This window comes from Oreochromis aureus, linkage group 3, assembly GCF_013358895.1.
Source record: "Oreochromis aureus strain Israel breed Guangdong linkage group 3, ZZ_aureus, whole genome shotgun sequence".
NCBI lineage: Eukaryota > Metazoa > Chordata > Actinopteri > Cichliformes > Cichlidae > Oreochromis > Oreochromis aureus.
The window spans coordinates 15,583,477-15,597,943 of NC_052944.1; positions in this window are offsets into that span (position 1 = coordinate 15,583,477).

Here is a 14,467-nt window from a genome sequence, read left to right on the forward strand (position 1 = left end):
AACTGAATTTAATTTAATATGAAACTTTGTAGACAGAATACAGTTTTATGGATTCACTATTATGCAACATGAACTTTAATTAGATTTCCTCTCTATCCTTATTCCAGGACTAGACTTGGTTAGATAGTGGAGAGACAGGATTATACAGTCAATGCATCAATAATATTATTATGACATATCTTTTTACTGGCCTTTACCAACTGAAACATGAAAAGCCAAGCTGTCGCCACAGTCATCTACTGAATCCTTCCTGCATCCCTGTAGCACCACCGATTTTGGGACAACACTGGGATAACTTATCAGGGATAACTAGCCTTCTGAAGGATCATGCATAAACACAACCATTCAGAACCTTTCCAACATTGGCATGCACGCAACACTCTCTCTCTCACACACACACACATGCAGGGAGACAAAAACACACACAAACACCTCCCCTCCTTGCCCGGTCCCCTCTCCAGCCCCGAGATTAGGGCAGAGGATTGTGCACAGCTGCTCACCAACATCCCCGATAAAAATCAGGCAATTTCACAGTCAGTGGCATTCTTTCATCCCCTAATCCACAAACCGCATATAGTTATAGATGAACCTCACTGCGATGAGAACAAGCTGCTCAGAGCTGACCTCAACAGTAAATGTGGACAGCATTGATTATAAAGAAAAAGCTGAGCAGCTAGAGTGTATGGCACAGGAGCAAAAACAAAGCGTCCAATCCAGGAGTTCATGCTGACTTTCTTTTTTTAGCTTCCAGTTAGATGAGTTTGTGTCGCGGACCAGCTGCCATAACTCTTGTGAGCACGTGTTATAGCGAATAAAGAAGAACATTAATAATAAAACAATGTTTTTAAAGCGTAACGGTTTCTGAGCTTCTTCTTCATAGGTCGGATTGGTTGAACTTTGGATATTCATCACCATTAATTCTTTCAACTGAATTCCCATTAACGCTTATATAAACAGCCCACTTCCACTAATCGCATTAACAGAGGAAGCCATCACTTGCAGACCTTATTTAATCTTATTCATTGTCAATGCATGCCACCATTCCTCATATTTTTCCCTTTCCGCCGCTCCTTAAGTCATTCAGTTCGCCCGTTTTGTCTGACCCCCAACCTCCACTTGCAGATGAATTCTTCACCCAAGTTCAAACAGGGGACAAAAAGGTACTTCACAGGGGGAAAGGAGGAGGAAAAAAGAAGTATGAATCAAAAGGCAAGGAAATGGAATTCACTGTACAAACGTCGGGGGAATTTCAATGTCCGCCGAGGCACAGTAGAGCTCTGTTCAGTCCTCGCAGGCTGTGGGGGGAAAAGAGCAGCAGCCACAGCAGGGTACATCTATTCTGACAAGTCCTTACAAACACTGAAAAGCCTGAGCAAGGTCTGTTTGTTTAAGAGGCATTAGGCCCAGCTGAAGGATAGTGAAGCATTAAGGCAATAACAGGATAATTTTAGGGTTTCGCTTTTGGTAGATTTACTTGACAGAAATCAAATTAAATGTTTCCTCTTTATTGTTTGTGCATTTAGAGCTTGGGAAACTTGATTACAGACTGTTTATTTAAGGAAAAATCATCATTTGGTTTCTACCTCAGCCCCTCCACAAATATGCTGACTTCAAAACTACACCCCTAGGGATCAAACAGTCAAACAGACACGAGGAGACACATCAGGAAATAATCTGAATTTATTAGTTTTATCTTACTGATTATGAATCTCTGCGCTCTAAAATGTGATGAAAGTTACATTTTTATCATTTAAATGTACCAGAATAAATCACTGGACTGTAATAAAATGATGATTTGGAGGTAGATTCTGCGTGAATTGTGTCCACGGTAGACGGAGTTGCTGTGCAGAGAACTGGTGTTTTGTTTGCTTTTTTTCCTCCGTGATGCCATCTGTGCCAATGCCACATGTATAATTCTTTTAAAAGAATGCAGATTCTGGAAAAGTGAAGCTTAAGGAGGAGTGCCTTAAACCTGCGTTCTTTCTGATTGCCAACTGGTGGCAAAAAAAAGTCCCTTTTGTCTAGACTCTAGACCATAAAAAAACAGCCCCTGTGTCCCTTGATCTTTGACCCCAGTAGGTTCCTCATTAATTTATGATGTAAAATATCTGTTTCAAGTCTCATTTAATCCAACTAGATGCTTATTTTGCAAATTACAGTCTTCAATAGCTCCTCGGTCAGATGTGCCTCTGGCTTGACGGCGATGTTGAAAACAACTCGAGGCTTCACAACTGTAACCTTATTTAATGGCTTTGGATTTATTTTTGGTCTCATTCATTTATGTTGTATATTGAGATGAGCAATATCAATTTATGGTTTTGCATAATTGAGTTTATTGAGTAATTAATTCATTTTCAGTTACAGCACTTTATAATTTTATGTTTCCCTTATAAAAGATTATTTCAGTGCCTAACTTTTAACGTTTGTGACAGACTGTTACACCCTCCGAGTAACACTGGGTGTGGTGCACGCTGTTGACAATACACACACACTTGAATGCATGGATGTACATTTAAGACATGACAGTGAATGACTAGAAGCTCTACTTTTTTAACACCGGGTGTGCCTGTAAAGGATTTACAGGAAGTAACTGAAGGTTGCTGGCACTGGGTTATTTAGGGCTTACCTTAAGTCAGGTTAGCTTAAGTAGATTTCTCAGCACCAGCAGCCGGCCTAAATAGTACTTAATGCAGAGATTCTTGTTAAGATTTGCTGCTTGTGGCCAGTCCTAAAAAGGTAAACCAAGCTAAAGGCAGGTGTTGGCTCAGTTAAAGTAAAATAAAAAAAAGAAAAAGCCCCCCTTCATTCCTGCCTTCTTGCACCTGGGCCTCTGATTTAATTTAAAAGCCCCACCCACTAGAAGCCAGCAAATTTTACAACCTTTCCTCTTTCCTTTCACATCTTTCTGAAGGAATATATCATCCATTGCAACAGTATGTGTAATGTGTTTCAGGAGAACTTTGTAGGGAACTACTAAATACTTATATTTTTGAAGATTTAACATTCATTCCTTGCTATTTTTCCATGCCGCAAGAGGCTCAAAATATGGAACGGGCCTATTTTGCTTCAATATTTACTCAGAGTGCAGGCAAATAATTACTCACGCTCACAATCTGCATGTTATACTGTCAGCTGTTATCGCTTCATGTATCAGAAGATTAAACTCCTAATAAAATATTTCTCTCTGTAATGCAGTGGCGGCATCACAGGTGTCACTCACTCTCTTCAGTCGCACTCCGGGCCCTTAAATATCAGACGGAGAAGCTGCGGCGCTTTCAAATGACCCTCTTTCTATCTCCGCTTTAATGATGGAGGAAGGACAGCTACATCCTGATTGATGTTTGTGAAGGCCAGCAGCACCAGGAATGATCCTTTCGCCTCTCCCCGGAGCCGGCCTCAGCCTGGCATCTGCTAAAGGGCACAGGTACACCATCCTGTGCCCTTGTCCCACCCCCACCTATTTGATCCAGGGCCAAGACTGACCCCACAGAGCCTGCCAAGGACCCCCGTTCTGAGGGCCCCGGGCACCAGACTTAGGGGCCCACACTGACTCTTTTGCTTTTTTGAGGCTTTGGGAAGATTAATAGGCCTCCTCCGTAGAGCGCCTTTGTGAGGCAGCGCCCAGGCGTGTTCAAGCTGTTGGGTTTGCAGGAGACGAAAGGAGCAGCGGCTAATTCCTCTGCAGGTCAGTTTGTCTGTAGCTACTCTGCATTTTCAATGACTCGGAAAGGTCACTTCCGCACCGGCTAAGCCGGCGCAGGAGTCTCATAAACAACACCAACGTGAGAAATATAGAAAACGCTGCTGAGGATTTCTGTGCAGAGAAAACGGCAGAGATGTTTTTTTGTTGATCTGTTTCTATCTGTGCTGTGATCTTGACCCAAAGCCCCATTTTGCATGTATCACTGGATGATCCTGGAGCCACAGCTGAACAATCAAACACCTCCCCCCGCAATGCTGTTTACCGCCAGTTTAGTTTGGATTATGGATTAATGGTGAAATGAATGACAACAAACATGCAAATGTACATATCATATTTGCACAGCCGTTTTCAGACGGGGGGTGCCAATCATAAGCAAATACGTGGGTCACCACTGAGTGTTGCAGGCAGCGCTGCGGCTTTGTCTTTTTAATACAAACTCGAGCGCAGACACTTTTAGTCAGGAAGGTTTTTCTCCTCACGTATTCCCTCACACCTGCTGCAAATACCAAAACCTAAGCCAAGAATTTCCTTGAATGCACTTTGAACTTTGAATTTAAAACCAAGAGAAAATGTTTTTTTTCTCCTCTCCCAAACTAAAAGTTTTCGGATTTTATGCAAAGGCTTTTGGCCTGAAACCATTTTAATGATTTTTCTTCTCACTCGGTTGCAGGTGACGGCCTTTGATTCTCGTCATGTCACGCCTCCAATAGTGCAGCCACCAATGACAGCCTCTTTCACCCTCTCCCTCTCCCACTCACACATACAGACACACACATACATATACTTCAGGCTTGCTCCAGGTGCCAGAGTGTGAAGGGATCAGCCAATCCCAGGACTCGTCTGAAGCTGGATGGTGGCCATCGTGTTATTAAAAGCTACGGGTGAGCTTTGCTGCTCGGCTTTCCTCTGCACTCCAAACAAATTTATAAAAAAATAAAAAAAAAATTTTAAAAAAAAAGCTAACTTATGAAACAAAACAGCACTGGTAGTGGGTGAGCATTCCACAGGGGGAGGGAGAAAAAATTGAGTTTTCTATTTAATAAACCAAAGCACTGAATCACTCTTTCCATCCATTTACACGAGCTGATAAGGAATCAATTTATGGGTCATCATTGCATGATTGATGTCTCCATCTCGCTGCTCTTTGTGTCCAGTGATAACTTTCAGTCATATTATTTCCATAAACATCATTATCACATGGAGCCGTACTATCTGCTCACTCAGGACTACTGGGAAAGCTGAAGTGCCTTTGATGAGATGAGATCACATTTTAGAGGGAGCTGTCTTCTCTTTGCCTGTAGCCAAAAGCAGCCTAATTGTGTTTTGTCCCATATGTGAATTATTATTAACGCCGATTCATTTACTACACTTCCTTTGCCAATTTCCTAAATTAAAAAAATACCATGTTGAGATTTACAGCACACCCCCCCTATTTTCAGCACCGGCTTCCAGCATCACCATGGCAACTTCCAATCAGCGAGGATGGTGGAGCCTGCCGGCCGTGTGTTTGGCGCGAGGCTCTGAGAGGCGCAGGTGGAGCACATATGGAACAATGGCCTAGCTAAAAAAAAAAAAAAAGAAACACCCTGCCCGCCTGTATGTGCCAGCAGTGCCCATTTTAATCCCACCGTTACCTTCTAGTGCTCTCTGATGGAGACGTTCGGCTGCAATCACAGCCTCAGACTGCTGCTGGGCCCATGCCAGACTTCACTTGACAAAGCCAGACCTGGTGTGCTTTTGTAAAACAATGTCTCCAAAAGTCGTGAATTCAACATCTCTCCATCATTTCCTGTCCTCGCTGTTATTTACTGGAACATCAGTGACCTTGGCTGATCTTCAAGCCAAAATTTCCCCTCCATTTACTGCGTTTTTATTAGCTTACCTCCACCTGAAAGCAGGTTTTACTGTATGTTGTATACATTGACGGCCATATTGAGCGTTAATGACTTTTGTGCCTCATATGGCTTGTAATGTTATGGAAATCACTAGCATGTGCAGTAAATAAATCAATCATCCAAGGGGCCTTATCTATCATTGCACATTTAAGCAGTCAGCTCCTATGTAGGTTAATTAAAGCACAATGGCCGAGGAGAGGACCTGGCACCCGTCCTGCTTATGTTTAAGCCTTCTCTAGGCCCGCTGGGCTGGAGCTTTCTACAGCCAGATGAAATTTGCCCATTTTATCCTCCCCCATCCCCAGCTGAATACATAAATCATCTGTAAGGGCCTCGGCTTCGACCCTAAATTCCATGAACAATGGTGTTTGTCCGCAAATACCACATATAATTGCTGGATACTCTTCAAAGCAGAAATCTTGTTTTTTTTGCACTTATCTGAGGGCATATAGTGCAGATTTTTGTGAGTCACTTCATCTGGTTTTGGAACAAATCAATTAAGATGTTGTGCTACATCCAGCAAGGATATTGGGTGAAGGGTTCTACTACTGATTCGCTTTTATGTTTGGTCTGAGCACTGAGATAAGAATGAATGGCATCTGTGATTAGAGCGAGGCTGGGTGAGTAAAAGATATGTCAAAGTTCAAACTAAGGTATATTTTAGATCAAAACATCTTAATTCTAAACCAGACCTCTGTCAGCCGAATAGTATGCCAGTTTACAGAGTAATGCTTGAATACTTTCCATTATACTAATATTCACAGACCTACTCAGTGGGAAGCATTAGTTTAGCCCAGGGCTCTAGTATTTATTGTGCCTATATAAAAATGTCCCTGTGACATCACTTAGCAGACAGCTAGTAGCTACAACCGCATGTACTGAAAACCTACCTGCCAGCTGCCATGCTCCTAATATGCATAACTTAAAGTTTAATACAGTTTAAAGGAGTCTTTCAACATTTTTGTCCTTGCACCATGTAAAACAGTCTGGCTGAAATGCTTTCCCAGAGATGAGTAGTTTATTTAGAGTGTTCTTCATGATGTGCAAAAGTCAAACCAAAAACTCCCGAAATCTATGGTAGCCCTGAGAGGTCAAAAGCACCACTGCTTAAGGAAATACCCAGAAAAAGAAAAACACAAAACACAACAGAAGTTAAATAAAACACAACAGAGATAGAAAATAACAAATTGTCATAAAACACAAAGGTAGAAAAAGATGCAGGTAATATGTGATTTAATCTCATAAGTCATATAATTTTATATATACATGTTAGCTAGTAGCCGTTAGCTGTTAGCTTGTCACTGTTAGCTTGTCACAGCTGTTTCATTGTGTTAATGTCTCCACAAAAATACTTCTGTGTAGGGTTTTTTTTTTGTGTGTTTCTTCTGTTTCTTCTGTGTTTTACTGAACTTCAATTGTAACTCAATAACTTGTTAATTTACACAGCTAAATAGCTCCCAATAAGACAAATACTCTTGACAAGTGATTCAGTGATCCAGACAAGAAAAAACTCACACAAAAGAAAACATTCCTACTTTATGTAGCCCAGTCATATTGACCATGAAATCACCAGCACTATAAAAGTCAGGAGATGCGGAGGAGCCTCCTTCCCAAACACTTTACCTCCACTACGGCTCAGAACAAAGAAACAATAGTAAAGTATGAACAAAGGAATAAATGACATGAAACATCTACAACACAATAAAAGATAGACTGTATTTGCCTTCATCTGTGGAATTGCTTTGATGTTAACTGCAACATAATGCTAACACAAACAAACCCAGAATAGTAAGTGAAGCAGTGTTACCTTGGCAATGGCAAAACATAGCAAATAAGCACATGTAGAAAATAATATACTGTGGTGTATAAAATTCATATTTATGAGGCAAGTGGTGAGGATGAAAGTGTTCGGCTGCTGCTCATTCACTTTGTCACATACCACAATACCACTTTTTACACCAGGCTTTAATACATAATTTTCTTTTTCTGCTGCTAAGTTGGGAAATTTAACATGAGTCACTAAGATGAGAGGGATTTGCATGCTGACTTCTATTCTTCTATCCACAGAGGTTATATGTTGACCTACAGAACTACATCTCTAAGCAACTTTTTACTAGCCTTGTGTATCTTTAGCTAAATTTAGACTTAGCTAAAGTTATTCAAGAGTCTAACACTAGCTGTGGTCAATTAAAATGCAAGTTATGCAACTTACTAATGAGCAAAATAGCGCAAAAATGACCAGTCGGACCAGCTTATTAACTATATGCTAAATTTCATGTCACATCTCTCCAGTTAAACATGTGCAGTTCCCACTAAGAAGTAATTAGAAAGGCTTTCAAGTGAACATTAGCATCATTCCAATCTTGCCTCCCACTCTGGAAGGATCAGAGTCGAGGCACCGGGCCGATACAACTCCTCGTGGCCCTCGGCTGTCACTGATAACAACTGTATCTCATTATCCTCCTTGCGGGGGCCATGGAGGTAGCGGCGACCGTAAACACCATCCTCCTATCCACCCACAATAGACCGTTCACCGACAAAAGGCACTCTCGGAGCCTTGAACCCAAGCCAAAAGCTCTATTCATGTTGCCATGTACAGCAGATGTCTCGGTGAGCCTATGGAAGGTTACAGATCTGTTTCTCATGCAGACAACAGCAACACAACTTAGTGTCATAAAGAGAAAGTTTGCTAACCATTTGGGATTACCGGGATTTCCAAACTGGCTCTTTACAACCAAACTGAAGACAAACACAATCTGACTTGGGTATTAACACACGAACAAATATAGGGTCACTGTCTTGTTGCATCACCAACCCTCTCCTTTTATATTCTCACCTAAAATTTCCCAAATACAACTTTGATTCCCTTAGTAGCAAAGCCTCCAGTCCCAGAAGCCATCCACCAATCGCCACAGGTTTGGTGACGTTGTGTAGTTTGTTTTTTCAGCTACATATAGTGTTCAGCATTTTGTCTCTCATTTGTCCCAGACATGTGAAAAATCTGTTTAGTCTTTAAAAACTTCAATTCTTTTATTTTGAAGTTGGTTTGGTGCTGCTTGCTGATCACACCAAGAATCATGTCAAGAGTTCCCCTGCTTGTAAACAAAGTGTCCGAATGTGGATCGGTGAACACTCGCGTCCTCTTGAATTGTTTTCCAGCTTCCGCTCTTGTGATCAAGACACAAACTGAATCACTTTTGTTGAAGTGCAGACTTTGGCGTCAGTAAGAAGACTTTTGATGCACTTATTTATAGGAATAACACAAGAACAACCCCCACTTCTAATCTCTTCTCTTTAATTGGACCACCTGACTCCCTGTACTATTAGAGACGTCGTTAGCGCAGAGGTCGAGGTTCGGTTGAATTTTCCAGCCTGTACTGTGAAAGATTACTGACTGTGTTCAATAAAAGTGAGTCAGATTGTGTTAGTTGAATTGTACTTGTGAATTAGACCATACTTTAATCACTGCAACTTGAAAAGTATAATTTATTTGTTTCGCTCTTCAGTAAAAAAAAAAAGTGCTGGATGTTTAACACATTATTAAGTATACTATTGTTTAGCATCCCATTGATTTCTTTTGGTAAATCAAAGACAAATAAATGTCGATGTTTGATCTCAGCTTAAGACTCTCTTCAGCTTTTCTGTGTTTAATGCTATTTTAAAATTAACCAAAGAAGTTTTTCAGACAGATACTGCTTTGGGATCTGGGAAATTTCCATGTGTAGCTTTAGTTTGTTGTAGATGGTAAAACTGAAGTTAAGCAGTGTCCCAGGGGATTATGATAATGCAGTTCTGGTTTTCTGCGGTGTAATCTTACTGCAGTTTTTTCCTTGCTGCTCTGCACATATGGCACCTATAGTATAAGCAGCCCTGTTCTTTTTTCCTCTACCTGTTTTGTTCCTTGTTCTCCTGTTACAGTTGTTCTTTATGCGAATTTCGAATACAGATTGCAAAACAGATCAAACGCGACTTTGACCTCATACTTGCTTTGTTTCTTTATTATGTGACCGACTCATCTTAATTACTTACTAAATCCTAGTCGTTTTTATTCTGCACTTGTACGACCTGCAGAGAAATACTAGACAGACTCTCCAAATCTGTTTTATTATCGATCAAACGCACAGTGTGTGTGAACTTTCAGTTCACTGAAAACCGTAATCCTTTTGATGGCCCTCGGAAAATTGACATGTCACAAGCTAAACTACAAAAAAACACAAAACAGCACTTCATGCATGAGTGACAGCGTTTTCATTCTCCCTGCGACGTGCACAATGACGACTTCAGAAAAAACACAATAAGGAAATTCAGATTAAGAAGCAGCACTTTATGAAATTAAGAAAACAATGGCACCATAATCAGCACACAGTGAAACATCTTCTCCAACAACTCGAGCCATTATTAAAAAAGCGAAACAAATCAATCATTACCGAGTGCGGTACCCCTGCTTTCATTAGAAAATCATATAGATTAAATGTTAATCATAGCTAACTCTATACCAGTGGGCTTCTGCCAAGATGACAGATGGACCATTAATGAGAATAATGAGGGGATCTTAGTCTATACACAGATATGGAGATGCAACAACAAGCATAACACCACACTTGGCTTCCAAAAAACTGTTATTTCGACAGAAATAGAGGCAGATAATCAGTATGCACATACAGGGCTGCTTCTTCCCCAAAGTCAAAGAGTATGTGTCAAAAAATGTGAGATCACTGCAACGTGGATGCAGACATGTTTTAAGATGTTTGCGTAGTGGTGGCTGCCACGAGAGACTGAGGGAAATCGGTGGTAACACCTGTCACACACATTCAGCATCAGATATTAGCATCCGTCTCTTTTACTGGTCTGCGAACGATGAATAATTACTCGTTTAAAAATCTGCCTATTAGCGCTAACCAGGTTATATTGGACATCTGTCTCCGAAAGCTGACTGATATATAATTGGCCGCCATCATATTGTGCTTCAGTCTACGGCGAAGCACGCTGCCACGACAGGCACCTCGAAACGCCGCCGCCCCTCGCTCCGGCCTTGTGACGTAGCTCCCACATGTCGGCTCCGCCAGCGAGTCGAATGAAATTGTACGAGATGAAAGTTGCAGCTGAAACAGAACACATATGTCCATACGTGGCGCTCGGTGGCACATTATTGGCACGGTGTTTTCATCGGGTCTGATAACATATGTTTCGAACTCGGGAGGTTTTGGGCAGGAGGGAATAGCGCTGCGTTTGAAGTCAACTGCCGCATTAAGCAGAGAAGCGGCACAGTTGTGTGGAGATGCTCTCTTGTTCAAAGGGATGGAAGGAACCGCTCCGGGGAGCGTCCAACATCAAGAGCTGACCCCGGCACTGTTTCCCGCTACCTTCTGCCATGCATCCCGCCGCCGTATGCTGTGATTCCCAAAGACCGGCAGGCCTGTGCCATCTGGCCTCACTTCGGATTCCCTGGACACATATTGGGAATCCAAACTATGCCACCTCCCCGTCTCTCCCTTCCCTCTGCGCTCTTTCCCTCTGGGTTGCCTCTACGCCTCCACTTCATCCCTGCTTGAGTGTTGGCTCAAGTGGAAGGGGTCTGCTCTCCAAGTGATCCCAGTTGCCCTTTTCCTTTTTAATCCCCTTGTGATGGGATCCAGTAGGAGCCCTTTAAATTCAGAGGGAAACCGTCAATAGTTTTTAAGATGAAGGAAAATCCCCTGAGGGTTATCCACCTGGTTTACTCCGTCTCTGTTATAGGATGTTTGTTTCATTATGTGACCTTCAGAGGACGTGCTGCTCTTCAAACTGAGTGACTTCCTCTCCACCTATGTCAAAAGTCAACATTCATGCATTTTAACGCCCTAGATCATGCCTGACAATGAATTGCTGCTGCAAATCTTTACATTTTGAAGCAGTGGCTGTGGTGCAAATGTGTTTACAGAGTAACACAAAGAGAGAAGAGGCTCCAGGAAGAGAGCAGTGGTGGGCTGTGCAGTATGTTCTGTAGCACTGCCACAGATTTCACACTCCTTTTGTGTGTCTCTTTCTCTTCCTCTCCTCTGGGCGTCGCCTCAGTGGGGAATTCAATTCCCTAATAACTGGGGAATCAAAGTTGGACAGCACCACTGCTGAGAATCATAAAGGAAGCAGTGGAGTGGCTGGCCATTCATTCATCCAGGCCCATTACATCGTATACCAGATGGACACTGCACGTCACCGGGTGACATCTCAAGACAGCCGCGGCCGCCTGCCTGCCCGGCATGGAAAAGATGAAAGTTACGAGGGAGACGGGAGGCAGGTTGTGTCAAACAGAGACAGATCTGATCAACAACTGCACAGAGATGAAATCAAAGTGGCTGAAGCATGTGGCGTGAGGCATCTGGTATTCTAGAAAACAGAAGCTAGCGTAGCTGCCAATGCTTTCAGGGGAGAGAAGCCTCCCCCCGCTCAGCGGCCTCAAGCCAGTGGAAGTGCTGCTGGCGAAGGCTGTGTTTTAAATCCACAAGAGGTGTGTTTGTTGGCCGCGTCGTCCAAAGGCTGCTTTGAGGGGAGTGGGCATGGTATTTTTTTGCAGGTGGAACAGACACAACACAGACAAGTGACAAAGGTCCTGGCCTGGATTCAGACCAGGAAGTCATGTTTACAAGGCGCACACTTTATACAGCAGAGCTGCCAGGACACCCCTGTGCAATGTTCTTAACACAACAAGTATAAACACTAGCTTATTTACTCTGAGTAGATCAATAGGAAAGGTGACGGTAGGAATTTGCGTCTATTGGAAACGTGCCAGAATATTTTCTCAAATGTCTTATCTGCAGGACGAGCCAAGATCGGATAGCAGATTTCTGAAATGCTCATTTTCGGATTTACATCACCAGATAATAAATTTCTCTTTCCAAAAAGCAAATTAGAGTGTACAGCAAACTAAAACATGCGGGTTCATGCGCTGTGTAACAACATTATGTATGGCGTATCTGTGTACATCTGCACGTCAAGTGTAAAGGACCTGTCAAGCCCTCCTGGCATTGATTTTTACATTTCATCCTACTTCCTGCATAGAGCGCTGTGAGCATCTGATCCCCTAATCTCAGAATGCCAGCTTTCACTCAATGTCATCTGCCAATGAGCTGCAACCAGGCGCCCATCCTGCCTCTGGCACCAGAACTGCACCCATCCAGCCTGTGTGCGTTAATACCCACCGTTGCTAGGCTACAACGAGAGGAATCAAATTTAGGTGGCTTCCACAGCTGCGTTGTACTGTTGTGCACCGAGGGATATACATGGCAGCGTTCCCAGTATGCACCTGGATGGAATGAAACAGGAAGAACTGGAGAAGTCTAATCTACTAGGCACAGTGGCTGTCTGCCCCGAGTTTGCCCCGAAACAAGAAGTATGTCCGGAAACAAGAAGAAATCACATTTCACATTATGGATTTTCAGCTTTCCTTTAAGGAGCCTCGCACTGTTGATGAGGTAAATGTGTATTCTTCTGACAGGAGGAAGGTCAGCAGGGGAACTGCAAGTGCTGAGAAAAGTGGAATCTTATCTGGAAACTGTTAGCTTCTGGCCTTTTTTTCCAAATCCCTTTTTAAATAGTTCCATGAGGCGTTTAACACTGGCATGTAATAAAAATATGTGTTTCGGCAAAACTTCTCAGAATAACACAAATCTAAAACACTCGGGGTTTCTCTATAAAGTCCTAATATTCTTATCTTCATTTCACAAATGCACATTCAAGTGCTGTGATGTCCTCTTTTAATCAGTTTGCTGTATCATTGCATGCTCTTTTGCTCAGATCTGTGAAACAACAGAGACTCGAACAATTGGCTGCAAATAGTGGCTCCAACATGCCAAAAACCATAGAGGGCTTCTCCACAGCTGGCTTCCTGCATCTTAGTTTCAATGTAATCAGTGAGCCGCGCTGCTCAGATATTGTTAATTTCGCAGCATTTGCACATCTGTAACAACATCTTAACAATCAGTTTCAAAAGAGCTGTGAGCCAAAGGCTGAGTTATTAGATCTTGGAAAACATGTTGGCAACATAACACTTGTCAGGCAGTCATTAAAAAGAGAGAAGTTTTAAATCTCTGTAGAGATGAGTTTTGGGGCTACATTACAGTGATGGCCATGTGGTATACCATAAAACATTTCTACAGTTTTTTGCATTTGGCAAAGGGTTTGGATGGGTGGAGGGTGGGGGCTGTTGATGGATCACCAAGGGGGAAAAAAGTAGCTATTGAAGCTTAGTTATTGATTATATATAATCATGTTACGTTTAATTTCAGCTAAATTCCACCTGGATTCTTTCTTTTAATGATTGAGAAAAGATTTGAGAACCAAAAACATGTGAAGTTTATTAGTTTATTTGTCTTAAGAAGCCAAGATAGCTTTTTTTAGACTAAGTTGAGCCTGTCAGGATTTTAATGTTTAAGCTTTTTTAATGGACCCACATGCAGGATGTGAAGGAATCAGGAAATAAAATAACTGTCTTTAATGACGTTATGAAAAAATAAGATAAAAGTTGCTGCAAGAGGAAAAGAAGCAGGTTAGGTAGGAGCTGCAATGATCCAACAAAGACTGAGAAAAGACGAAATTTGCAGCAGGGAGACGAGTAAAGAGGCATAGTTAAGGCCACGTCCACATTGACTTGGTGGATAAATAATCTACAGGAAGACCAATCCTGTTTGAGTCGATCAAGTCCATCCAAAGTTACTTCCTGTCATTGTCAAAATGGTGTCCAGCCAACCCGTTGCTGGTCTTCCTCTGCACCCTGTTGCTTCTGTTCTTCCAATCATGATGTCCCTTTGTAATTTTGTTTTTTAATGATGTGTCCAAAATTCAGCAGGTCGTAGTTACTTTATTTGTCCTTCCAGTGACATTATTGGCTTGA